At 40.6% G+C, this 14,179-nt stretch overlaps 1 protein-coding gene across 9 annotated transcripts in view; it reads left to right on the top strand.

Annotated features, from left to right (window-relative positions):
• Window positions 1-332: 332 nt before the first annotated feature.
• The window catches only part of LOC137244275 (synaptic vesicle 2-related protein), a 2,198,928-nt gene continuing 2,185,081 nt past the window's right edge, over window positions 333-14,179 (top strand). For all 9 annotated transcript variants that reach the window (XR_010950874.1, XM_067773028.1, XM_067773020.1 and 6 more), the window contains exon 1: window positions 333-508. The gene's annotated coding sequence lies outside the window, so the exon portion shown is untranslated. The remainder of the gene's footprint in view (window positions 509-14,179) is intronic.

Raw genomic sequence — 14,179 nt, 5'->3', positions numbered from 1 at the left:
GCAATTCATGGCATTTCAATTTAATAATAGCGAGCACAAAACAAACCTTTCTTCGATGCTCTGGCCATTCGCGACAGCCATTCCCGCTGTCAGCTATTATTTGACAGGTAGGTATGGCAATGTAGGACTAGAAAGATTTTTCACCTGTATGAATTCACCATGACTCTACTATACTCCTGGGGGTCAATTCACTATCTGTGAGTTTTAAAGTGTACACAAAAAATTGCGTAAACTTTGAAATTCTGATTCTGTAAAGCAGAACTGGGAACAAGAAAACTCACTGATAAAAACTTCGTCAGTTTTCTTGACAGTCAGTATACACTATTGTGACATTCAAAACTCATACGCACTGTTGCGGGATAACTTTTTTTTTATATAGATTAGCGGCCAATAGCTAATTATGTATACATTTTTAGGGGACGTTTTGTAATAAAATTCATAGCTTAGCTTAAATAGTTCTACAATTAACCAGTGCTCAAGAACGACTTTAACGCACGAACGTCAGAGAGTAAGTATTTTATTTTTTATTTGCTTTAAAGGTGGAAATGAAATTGTTATGGTTTTGAATCAATGAGGAAATTAAAAATAAAGTGTATTCTTTTGCGCGAAATGCTTTATTTGTGTGCATATGTATGTTTACATCATAGAAAATATTCGAAGCCACATGAAAACTTAGAGCCGCACAGTGGAACAGATGCGGACTCTAGGTGGACGAAAGCTGTATGTTACGTATTGTGTTGCTCCGACACGAGAACAATGACGGGCAGAAGTCTACAATATAGACTCTACTTCTACTTTAGTTGTGTAGAAATACAATACACAATACATTAAGGGAGTTCAGGTCTTCGTGCAAATGGCCTAGCATCATTGCATTTGCAAACTGGTTTAGTATTTTTCCACAAAACTCCAACAAATTATACGGCTATGCATTTGCTACGTCATGGCAAATACACAACATTAAAAAGCATAAAGAAAAAACCAAGAGTTTTTACTTTTCTCTTCTATGCATTTCGACGCATCCGCGTCATCATCAGGAAGTCTATTTATTTTCAAACAAACAACATGAAAATACAAAAGTAATCATTATTTTCAATAAACATTACAAATTCAACATTAAAATAATAACTCACAATAATTTAATTAGTTGTACAAACACAATAATATCACAGGACAATCGACACATTCATTTTTCTTATTTTCTATTTTTGTTTTTATCATTTTTTATTATTGCTGTATAATCGCTATTTGTATTGTCAATGTCTTCTTTAAAATTCATGACATTCGTCATATGTTGTTGGATGCGGAGACTTTCCAGTGTCATCCTCCTTTTGCATCTTCTCTCAACATCTAAAATTTTTGCGTTCCCAAAATCAGCTGTATGGTCATTGTCAGTCAGGTGTTGAGAAAGCGCGGTATTTGTTTTTCTGTTTTTTGCGTCCATTTCATGTTCGTGTATTCTCGTTCTCAATGCTCTTTTCGTTGTGCCAATGTAACATTTATTGCAGGCATTGTTGTTGTTACCGTTGCATTGAATTTTATACACTACATTGCATTGTTGTCCCTTGTCTATTATGTCTTTTGTTTTTGTAAAGAAACGATTAAGTGTATTGTGTGGTTTGTGAGCAAATGTTATGTTGTCTTTTTTCATAATTCTCCTGAGCGATTGATTACTTGTTAGTCCGGGTATATAGGTAACTCCAATATAAGTTTTGTTTGTGTTTGCTTCTGTTTGTCCATTTGATGAATTAGGGTGGTCCATTTCTTGTGTCGTATTAATTATAAGCTTTTCTATTAGAGTATTCGCGTAGCTATTTTTGAAGAGAATATTTTTTATTTTCTTCTTGTTTTCTTCTATGAAATCACCGTCACTTAGAAGATGTATTTTCCTTATTAGACTTGTTGCTGTGTTAATTTTCTGCTTCCATGGATGATTGGAGTGATAATTGATAATTCTTCCTGATGCCATCGACTGTGCATACCAGTTGAACGTTAAGTTTTGGTTTTTTCGGTGTATTTCTACGTCTAGGAAGGCAATTTTGTTGTTATGCTCTAATTCTTTAGTAAATTGTATCCTGGTATGCTGTGCATTAAATACTGTTAGTATGTCTTCCACGTCTTTAGCTTTAACAATTGCGAATATGTCATCTACATATTTGGTTATGTATTTGACATATATGTCTTTGCTTTTTAATTCAGCGAGGCTGTCGTCCAATATTTTGTCCAGAACGATATTTGTAATGGTTGGAGATAGCGGGTTGCCCATTGGCATTCCGTAGATTTGTTGGTATATGGTGTTGTTATATGAAAAATAATTGTTGTCACGTAAGCAGAAATCTAGTATCGTCTGGAACTGTTTTTTGTCTATTTGTGTATGTGTCTCCAATTTTTCCCATTTTCGCATAATAGTGCGTATTGCTAAATGTATGGGTATATTCGTAAAAAGAGATACGGCGTCGAATGAAATGAGAATTTCGTCGTCTTGAATTGTGAAATTATTGATTTTTTCTTTAAGTTGAAGTGAACTTTTTATATTAAGATCATCGGATATAATATTTTCTAAAATGTTTCCAACAAATTTTGATAATTTGTAACATGGTACATTAATAGATGAGCAAATCGGTCTAAGTGGTGCGTGTGGTTTGTGAATTTTCGGAAGTCCGTAAAGTCTTGGAGCATTAGCAGCCGCGGATGTTAGCTGAAATTTTTGTTTTGCATCGAGTCTCCTTTGTTTGTAAAAAATGATAAAAACAAAAATAGAAAATAAGAAAAATGAATGTGTCGATTGTCCTGTGATATTATTGTGTTTGTACAACTAATTAAATTATTGTGAGTTATTGTTTTTATGTTGAATTTGTAATGTTTATTGAAAATAATGATTACTTTTGTATTTTCATGTTGTTTGTTTGAAAATAAATAGACTTCCTGATGATGACGCGGATGCGTCGAAATGCATAGAAGAGAAAAGTAAAAACTCTTGGTTTTTTCTTTATACATATCGACCAAAACAGCTCCAACCCAGCAAACATTTTCATAAAGGATTTGGTCCAATCAACATATTAAAAAGCACAGTTTATTGTTTCAACATTGAATAGCAAATAAGCAACTGTCAATAGGAAACAAAATGTGAAAATAAAAGTTTTAAAATTAAAAATATTGTTCACAGTCCGTATCTTATACAAAGAGCATAAATTAACAAGGGACACTTAACATGTTTGCTACGAACCCAAACTACTCGCTTATTTCGATTGGAGCTACTGACATTTCTTTTTATGGCTGTTCGCAAAAACACGGCGAAACGCACGGTTGCCACTTCGGACTTTGTTTGGTGCGCTGGTCCCTTTTTGTCAATTTTGGTGCCTTTTAAGCAAGTAGCCACGATTTTTGATATTTTTTATACCTTTCATGAAAATGAAATGGTATAATAATTTCTTCACGAATCCCAAAATTGTAAGTCCTTAAAGGAAAATAGATAGACCCACCATTAAGTATACCAAAATAATCATGATGAAGAGCTGAGTTGATTTAGCCATGTCCGTCTTTTTGTATGGAAACTAGTCCCTCAATTTTTGAGATATCTTGATAAAATTTGTTGAGCGGGTGTATTTGGGTGTCCGATTAGACATTTGTTGGAACCGGCCGGATCGGACCACTATAGCATATATAATCCATAGAACCGATTTTTCAGAAAAAGAAGATTTTTGTCATATCTTCCCCAATTTATTAGATCGAAGCTTCAAACTTCACCATATACTTTGTATATTGCACATATTGTTGTCTTAAAAAAGTGATGAGATCGGTCGTATATATAGTATATATCCCCACAAACGATTGTTCAGATAAGAAACTTTTCGTAATTACTGCCGTATTTTAAGAGCTAGAGGCTACAAATTTCAACGAATGCTTACGTATATAGCCTATATTGTTGTCTGAAAAAATCATAAAGATAGGTGGTATATATAGTATATATATATTTTCGCAATTTCAGCCCCATTTTAACAGCTAGAAGCTTTCACCAAATGCCTACGTACTATATAGCATATATTGTTGTCTGAAAAAATCATAGAGATCGGTGGTATATATAGTATATATCTCATACAACCGATTGTTCAGATGACAAACTTTTGTTGTAGCAATGTTTCGCCCCACCTAACAGCCGCGACCGATCACAAATTGTTATCAATATCCTCTAATGGGAGTCCAAGAAAACTTGCCGTTTCAACAGGGGTGCACCATAAGGAAAGGGTGTTAGAGGCGTTGGTTCCACATTACAATTAAAGAGATGGTTAGTGTCATGTGGGGACACATTGCAAGCGGGGCATACATTTTGTATGTCGGGGTTGATTCTGGATAGGTAAGAGTTTAACCTGTTACAGTATCCAGAACGAAGTTGGGCAAGAGTGACACGCGTTTCCGTGGGGAGTATGCGTTCCTCTTCCGCGAGTTTTTGATACTTTTCTTTAAGTTCTGGATTCACCGGGCAATTCCAGGCATAAAGGTCCGACGCCTGTTTATGGAGTCCACCAAGGACCTGCTTGTGTTCTTTCGCTTCATACGGCTGGGTTCTCAGGTGCCGTATTTCCTCAAAATGCTTACGGAGATGACTCCTTAAGCCCCTAGGCGGTGCTGGTTCATCAATCAGATGTCTGTTGGGATGCTCACGTTTCTGGGTATTCAACAGGAACTGTTTGGTCAGCATCTCATTTCTCTCCCTGATGGGGAGTATTCTCGCCTCATTATGCAGATGGTGTTCTGGGGACATAAGAAGACAGCCCGTGGCAATTCTGAGAGCAGTATTTTGGCAGGCCTGTAGATTCTTCCAGTGGGTAATTTTTAGGCTTGGCGACCATATGGGTAACGCGTAGCACGTAATCGGCTGGCTAACTGCTTTGTATGTAGTCATGAGCGTTCCTTTATCTTTTCCCCAGGTACTGCCAGCGAGGGATTTGACGATTTTGTTACGGCTCTGAATTCTCGGAACAATTGCGGCTGCGTTCTCACCAAAATGTATATCCTGATTAAACGTCACACCCAAGATTTTGGGGTGTAGGACAGTCGGTAGCGTAGTGCCATCGACGTGGATGTTCAAAATGGTCGACATTTGGGACGTCCATGTTGTGAAAAAGGTCGCTGAAGATTTTGTCGGTGATAATGCCAGGTTTCGCGAGGCGAAAAAACTGGAGAGATCAGGGAGGTAGCCGTTTATTTTATTGCATAACTCATCGATCTTTGGGCCTGGGCCTGTGGCCATTATTGTGCAGTCATCGGCGCAGGCAACGATTGTGGCTCCTTCCGGTGGTGCAGGTAGCATAGATATGTAGAAATTAAACAAAAGTCGGGATAGGACACCACCCTATATATATATGCTTAACAAAAATTAGTAAAATCGGAGAACGACCGCGCCTACTCAAAAAAAAAATTTTTTAAATCATATTTTAACAAAAAATTTTATATTATAAGTTTTTAGCGACCTTTCTTTTTTAAATAAATAATTTTCTTGCCGGCTTGAAGTCCAATTTTGTAAATAAAATTTTTCAAAAATTGTTGAGTTTTTTTTTCTTCAATATATTTCGGTTACCTACTGTAACCGTCTTCAGGATTAAACTATTTTACGCGTCTTCACTGCTCAACTCGGAGTTTTGTACAACCGGTAACAGGTAACCGAAATATATTGAAGACAAAAAAAAACTCAACAATTTTTGAAAAATTTTATTTACAAAATTGGACCTCAAACCGGCAAGAAAATTATTTATTTAAAAAATTTTATATTTAATATCTTTACAGTATATAAGTAAATTATGCCAACATTCAACTCCAGTAATGATATGGTGCAACAAAATACAAAAATAAAAGAAAATTTCAAAATGGGCATGGCTCCGCCCTTTTTCATTTAATTTTTCTAAGATACTTTTAATGCTATAAGTCGAACAAAAATTTACCAATCCTTGTGAAATTTGGTAAGGGCTTAGATCCTAGGACGGTAACTGTTTTCTGTGAAAAAGGGCGGAATCGGTTGAAGCCACGCCCAGTTTTTATACACAGTCGACCGCTGTCCTTCCGCTCGGCTGTTAACACGATAACTTGAGCAAAAATCGATATATCTTTACTAAACTTAGTTCACGTACTTATCTGAACTCACTTTGTATTGGTGTAAAAAATCCGTCTATGACTACGCCCACTTTTTCGATTTCGAAAATTACGAAAAATTAAAAAAATCCCATAATTCTATACCAAATACGAAAAAAGGGATGAAACATGGTAAATGGATTGGTTTATGCAGGTGGATTTAGGCAGGATGCCTAACTTTTCCGCATCTGATTGCGACCCCCCAATGCAACTCTGCAAATCGATAATCGATACTCGAATTAATTTATAACCACCCACACCATCACCCTCATGCATGTGCATGCATGTACATGCACGTGTATGTGTGCCTTTTGGCAGCACTCATGCATATGCATGTCGGGGTTGATGTGTGGGTGCCTTTCCCCTCCAAAACGGAGGATTTTGCGGGTCAACGGTTGTAGCTTGCTATTCAACCGGCCTCTTGGATTCTAACCGCCAACCAGCACGCATCTGCCGCCAACGATCTCTGCCGTTTTATACTCAGGTAATATTGTACCCTAGCTATTTATCTTTACTGAATAAAGATCATCCTTTATAACGAGAAATTCTCGTCTATTTGTTTATTTCATTATTCTACACGCCATATTCCCACTGAGATCGACCCCGGTGCGCCGACCTACGACTCAGGGGCATACGCACCCCGGCCGAACATTTGGTCCTTCTCCCCGAAAAAGGAACCACAGCGATATAAATTACAGTCCACATCATAAGATCATAGCTGCCCCCACCAAAATTCAAAATTACAGAAATTGCCATAAAAAGCTATCCGGAGAATTTTGCCACAGCCAACAGCTATACCACAAAAAGTTTACTATTTCACAACAGCGTCAAAACACTGAGCAAGCGACAGCCAGCTGAAGCCGCTGCAACACCACAAGCTACTTGCCACACCGGAATACAAATCACCAAAAAGTTCAAAGTAAGTGCAATATTTCTTGCCTTATTTTTTTTGGTTAAAAATAATAAATAAAAAGTGCGAAAAACCCATTTGAAGTGCCATACGTGACTATAATTAACCGCGAAAAGTGTGAAAGAACTGTGTAGTGCCAAAAAGAAAATAAGTGCAAACGCGGATCATTAACGTTGTTAAGATTCCTTGTGACTATCTGGCCTGTCCCCCCACCAGCGGTAAGGCTCTCCGGACACAGCACAAGGAAGAGGTACACATAACCTCACTTTCACATAAAATTTCACGCCATTCGATTTAAATTTTCTTTTTGCATCACATTATTTTCACTAATTTCTCTAATTAATCTTGTTACACAGTTTTTGTTCTTTATTGCATAAGATTTATTTCACGGTTTCACGCTTTTCGACGAGTTTATATCAACGCGAGCACTTAATTTATAATAAAATTGAAGGTTGAAGTGGCGAGTGGCCCCCTTTTACTTCGCACAAACACATTGGTGTTGATTCCCCCTGCTCCCCGTTTTTAAGGCACAAAAAATCTGCAAAGTCAGACAAAAATAAACAAATTAAGAGTAATAAATCAATTTTTGCGTAATTTTAATAGTTGTTGGTTGGGTGATTCGCTCAGGTTTTCAAAGTTATATCCCTGGGTTAATCTGCTCTCCACTTTTCAACCATGAACATGGACTCCTACATTAGATTGGCCGATCGAATAATCGAATTCGAAGCCGATTTTAATGACATAAATGCGGCTCTGCACACTATACACACTCTTGCAATACAGCAAAAAGAGTTGCAAGCTAAGTGGGAAAAAGCCGAGACCGCCCTCGAGGAATTGCTTGACTCTGACACGCTCGATGCTAAGAAAATTGCAGCGGTCAAGATCAAGCATAAAGCGGCATATGCCGTATTCCTGAGATGCATGTCGAACATGGCTGAAATTCAAACTAAATTGAAGGAGGAAAAAGATAGGGCAGTCAAACCTGAGGGAGAACGCGCGCGCGAACATAGTATCCGCCTGCCAGCTTGTGATACTGAGGTGTTCAAGGGCGACTACCTATCTTGGCCAACGTTTCGTGACCTGTTCACGGCCATATACAAAAACAACAGTCGCCTAAGCCCGGTAGAAAAGTTGTTCCACCTCAATCAGAAAACTCAAGGTGAGGCAAAGGACATCGTCAAGAAATGTCCCTTGACAAATGAAGGCTTCGAAACAGCCTGGAAAAACCTATGTGAGAGATACGAGAATAAGCGGATTCTCGTAAATTCACAACTACAAATTTTGTTTAATCTAAAAAAGATAGATAGCGAGTGCGGCAGCTCTATCAAAACCTTACAGCGCGACATAAATAATTGCTTGGCATCTTTAAAAACACATCAGATCGATGTTTCAAATTGGGATGCGATTATTACCTATTTATGTTCGACAAAATTACCTGAAAATACGTTGGCTCTATGGGAGCAGAGCATTGACCACAAGACGGACATATCCAAGTGGGAGGATATGGACAAATTCTTGTCAAATCGTTTCCAGACACTTGAAACCGTGTCTGGTTTTACAGGGAATGCCAATTCTAAAGTGCAAAAATCAAACACGTCGCGCCAGTCGACGGAAAACCCTACAAAAAGACTTGGTGCTTTTCAAACCAAAGTAACCAAGCAAACAACAAAATCAATGTGTAAAATGTGCAAATCTACGGAGCACAGATTACGCAACTGTTCACGTTATTGCGATTTAAACCCGGTAGAAAAGATTAAATTCGTCAAATCCACAAATGGCTGCCTGAATTGTTTATCCCCAGGACACACAGTGACGAGGTGCACCAGTTCATACAACTGTTCCAAATGCCACTCTCGTCACAACACGCTCCTGCATGCGGACACACTTCAGCAACCGGCGGTACGAAATCCCTTCAAAGATGCGGATAATGCCCCATCAACTTCGGCACAGGCAAGGAAAAAACAGGAATCGGGACAACCACCTTCCTCTGCGAATCAGAATGTCAAATCCTGCCATGCCAATTCCAGCACAGGCGTGCTATTAGGAACTGCTCGCGTACACATTCACCATAATGGTACCGACTTCTCCGCGCGGGCATTAATTGATTCTGGGTCTGAATGTTCCTTTATAACTGAAAGACTGAAACGCAGAATCAATTTGCCAGCGAGGAAAATGCATGCCCATGTTTCAGGCATCACAAATGCGGTGTCAGCTCAGGTGAAAGAAGCATCCAACATCGAATTACGTTCACCAGTGGATCCCTGCTTCAGCCTGACTACACCCGTACTAGTTCTAACGAAACTCACTGGGAATCTTCCATCCTGCCATATCAACGCAATGACTATGCAGGCATTCCCAGACTTGGTTTTGGCAGACAAGAGGTTCTACGTCAACGAAGACGTAGACCTCATACTTGGCGGAGACATATATCCCCAAATTATAATGAGCGGTATAAAGAAGAATGTGCTAAACACACTCTTAGCCCAAGAGACAGTGTTCGGTTGGATACTAACCGGTCGTATCGAATCACCGAATCCAACGAAGAGCATTATGTCTTTTTACAACGAGGTTGCGTTAGACAATCAATTAAAAGCTTTCTGGGAGGTAGAAAATCTACCCAAAAATAAAATATTGAATGAAGAGGAAAGGTACTGCGAACAATTATTTAAGGAAACAACGAAACGGAATGAAGATGGAAGATACACCGTATCATTACCATTCAGGCAGGATTACCCTAATAACATTAATTTAGGACCGTCCCTGAAACGCGCATGCTCTCAGTTCTTCCGGAATGAGGGGCGGCTAATAAAAAACCCAGATTTAGGTAAAGAATATGTTCGTGTGTTGTCAGAATATGAAACACTCGGACATATGAGAAAATTGAAAAAGAATATCCAATCCGACGATTCGGATCATTACTTCCTGCCCCACCACGCCGTTGTAAAAGCAGAAAGTACAACCACCAAGGTACGCGTAGTATTTAACGCCTCGAGCCCTACGGCCAACGGTAATAGCTTAAACGATATTCTCCTCCCAGGCCCAGTTCTACAAGCCGATCTACCCATCCTTATCTTACGTTGGAGACTATACCGTTTCGTCTTCAATAGCGACATCGAAAAGATGTATCGACAAATTTGGGTGAACGAAAATCACACCAAATTTCAACGTATTGTGCATCGCACTTCCCCGAATGACCCTATTAGTCCTTACGAATTAAAGACGGTTACCTTCGGAGTGAATTGCGCTCCATATCTCGCGATAAGAACGCTCCTACAACTGGCTGACGACGTCGCAAATTCACACCCTACAGCGGCTAGCATACTAAGAGAGAGTATGTACGTAGATGATGTATTATCTGGAGGACACACAATAGCGTCAACCATCAAAGCAAGAAACGAGTTTCGCGAAGCCTTACACTCAGCTGGCTTTCCATTACGCAAGTGGACTTCGTAATGGAAAATTCTAAAGGACATCCCCAAAACGGATTTGCTCAGCGAGGATTTCTTAGCGTTCGAAGAAGCTAGTTCGGTAAAAGCCCTGGGAATACGATGGAACGCTCACTCAGACGTTTTTTATTTCAAGGCAGGAACCCTGGAAAATGGCGAAAACATCACCAAACGATCAGTCCTATCCGCTATAGCCAAACTTTTCGACCCTTTAGGCTGGCTTGCGCCAATGGTCATTGTGGCAAAAATACTCATGCAGAGTATTTGGTTAGAAGGCACCGCTTGGGACGACCCAGTATCGAGCAATACGCTAGAACGATGGAAAACCTTCATCGACCAATACCATGAAATGGATAAAATCAGGATACCTAGATGGGTCAACTTTTCTCCCGGAACCGACATCGAGATCCATGGATTTTGTGACGCATCCGAGAAGGCTTATGCAGCAGTCATTTACATGCGTGTCAAAACGGATGATAATGTCTGCACAAACCTACTTCTAGCCAAAACCCGAGTAGCTCCAGTGAAAACTCTTTCTCTTCCACGATTGGAGCTTTGCGGAGCCGTGCTGTTAGCGGAAATCACCGAATCAATTTTCAGGAACCTCAAGTTGGGACCAGTGAAAGTGCACCTTTGGACGGATTCAACTATCGTCCTCGCATGGATAAGGAAACCGCCGTGTTCCTGGTCCACTTTCGTCGCACATCGGATCACCAAGATCATCGACATGGTCGGAAATAAGAACTGGTTGCATGTAAACTCAGAATCTAACTCAGCAGATTTAGGTAACAGAGGATTACCTGCGTCTGAATTGGTCAACAATTCGTTGTGGTGGCAGGGACCTTCTTGGCTGCAAGAAGACACTTCCCAATGGCCAGCACAAGAAAGTGATTACCTCACCTCCGTAGAGGAAAAGAGGGCGAAGACCTGCGCAACAACAACAGTAAATACTACCGATGTTCTCCAACGCTTTTCAGACCTACCTAGGGCTTTACGGGTGCTCTCATACGTTATGAGGTTCTACCGAAGAACTCACCCCAAAACAAAAAAATCATTTCAGGTCAAGTCACCTTTAATCTCTCCTGATGAGATCAAATCAGTAACCCAACTCTTAATTAAAATCTATCAGAAACAACACTATAGTTCCGAATATAGGGATCTAAAGGCCGGAAAACCAATTGCAGGGAAAAGTGCAATACTCTCACTTAATCCCTATCTAGACCAACATGGCATCATTCGGGTAGGAGGGCGACTCGGGGCGTCAAAGGACTTAGCTTTTAATGAACGCCACCCAATCCTCCTCCCATACAACTGTCGGTTATCCCGTCTGACAGTCCTAATGTTTCATCAACAAAGTCTGCATGGGGAAAATCAACTCATGTTGCGTCTGATACGCACCCAATACTGGATACCTAACATTAAAACCATGATTAGGGCAACCATTCATAATTGCAAAGTTTGCACTATACACCGAAAGCGTGCTCAGACCCAACTCATGGGTATTCTCCCTCGCGAACGCACGACATTCAGCCGTGCATTCACGAATACTGGAGTCGACTTCGCCGGGCCCTTTGACATCAAAAGTTACCGTGGCAGGGGGTGTCGCCTATCAAAAGGCTATGTTTGCCTTTTCGTGTGTTTTTCCACGCGAGCAATTCATCTGGAGGCCACTACTGACCTCAGCACCCCATCATTTCTTGCGGCTTTTGCCCGTTTCATATCTAGACGCGGATGTCCCAAAAACGTCTACTCCGACAACGGGACAAACTTTGTCGGAGCTTCACGATCCCTACGATCGGAATTCAAAACTTTCATTTCACAAGCCCGAGAAAATGCTGTCTCGAAGTACAGCCACCAATCACTCACTTGGCATTTCATCCCTGCGGGCGCTCCCCATATGGGAGGGTTGTGGGAGGCTGGAGTGAAAAGCTTCAAAAGTCACTTCAAAAAGATAGCCTCACCACACAAACTCACCTTCGAGGAATTCCACACACTCTTGTGCCGGATCGAGGCATGCCTGAACTCGCGGCCGCTCAGCCCGGCGTCCAACGACCCAACGGACCTAGAGTCGCTTACCCCAGGCCATTTCCTCACAGGAAGCCACCTACTGGCTCCGCCAGAACCGGATGCTAGTGAGGGCTCTGCCTCGATGATCAATCGGTGGCAGAAACTCAAGGCCCTCCATCACACTTTCTGCAAGCGATGGAAAACCGAATATCTATACGAGCTTCAAAAACGATTGAAGTGGAAGCATCCCAGACAAAATATAAAAGTGGGAGATCTCGCTGTCCTCAAAGAGGACAACTTATCTCCCAACGAATGGAGGTTAGGTCGAGTTGTCAACGTACACCCCGGCGAAGATGACCGAGTACGCGTAGTAGACCTCAAAACCGAGAAGGGTCAAGTCAGACGACCTTTGGTCAAACTGATCCTTCTTCCAACGGAAGAGACGGATTGCGAGAAGGCTAAGAACTCCTCCTAACAATCCCTCCGTTCCTCCATATCCCTTCCTTCAAAAAAAAAAAATGAAGCCCAGCTCTCGTTCACCCAGAACGAGGCCAACCAACAACCCTAATGCAGATCCCCCATCTGCCACAAAACACTTAATTTTAATTTTTTACAGCCAAACCCAAACTCACCCGCTCACCCAGAGCGAGGATACCAGAAAATATCCCACAATCGACCCGCTCCCCCGAGCGAGGACACTATCCCCATTCACTCGTTATCCCATAACGAGGATACTAGAACAGCCCTAACGCAGATTCTCTATCTGCCACAGAATACCTACGCACTCGGCCAACCGAATTTAGCAAAATCTCAAGTCTCAACAGGTGCTACGCTCCCTGAAACACAAGAATACTGGTTTCAAGCCATCTACGTGGGGTGTACCGCTGGAAGACAGTGGATTGGGAGCCTACTTTAAGTTAGCTTAACGTGGTGCTACCCCGAAGCGTTTTTTTTCGCTACGGATGTTGTACGGAATAATAATAGTGACCTCCGCAGCACCGCACATCCAGCGAAGGAGATGATGTACACCACTGTTTCAAATACACATTATTTCGATCGCATTGCGTTGGTTTTAGAGATGTTAGGTCACGCCATTAATTTTGTCAAAACGTTAATCATTCATTTCCGAAAAATTTTTTGGCAGGTTATAGTACACAGTCTAAGCGTTTATACCTCAACAAACAAAGTAACCGTACTGTGAGTTTCATAAAGAGTTTTCTCAAACAGACTTCAAGCTTAGAAGGCCTTGACGATTGTTTACAAATTGTGTCAAAATAAGCATGAAGCCCTCAAAACGGTTCGTCCTTTAATCTTATAACCGAAAATTACAAGAGAAAATCATGGAAATTGATGCGAAAGGGGCTGGAAAAATTACAAAAGAACTATAACACATTGTGAGGAAGATATAAAGGTTATAACGAACGGCGGAAATGGTAATGGATCAGATATTAAAACATCTATTGAAGGAGATGTGGAAAATGGCAATGAAAACAGTCTTATTGTTACTAGTATCAATGGTGAATCAATTGAAGCTTGTGCAGAAGAAGCAATCCATTGGGATAGTCAAATCAGTGCCGTATTAAACAATGAGACGCTGGTCAAGGGAAATGTCACATCCGACATTAATATCACAGACAGCTACAACATGTGTGAACTCTTTTATTGAGACGCAACTAGTCCGTCTGAATCTGCT

This window comes from Eurosta solidaginis, chromosome 3, assembly GCF_040869045.1.
Source record: "Eurosta solidaginis isolate ZX-2024a chromosome 3, ASM4086904v1, whole genome shotgun sequence".
In the NCBI taxonomy this organism is placed as follows: Eukaryota; Metazoa; Arthropoda; class Insecta; order Diptera; family Tephritidae; genus Eurosta; species Eurosta solidaginis.
Note: the sequence above shows the minus strand (reverse complement) of the source record. Positions and strands in the feature narration are given on the sequence as shown.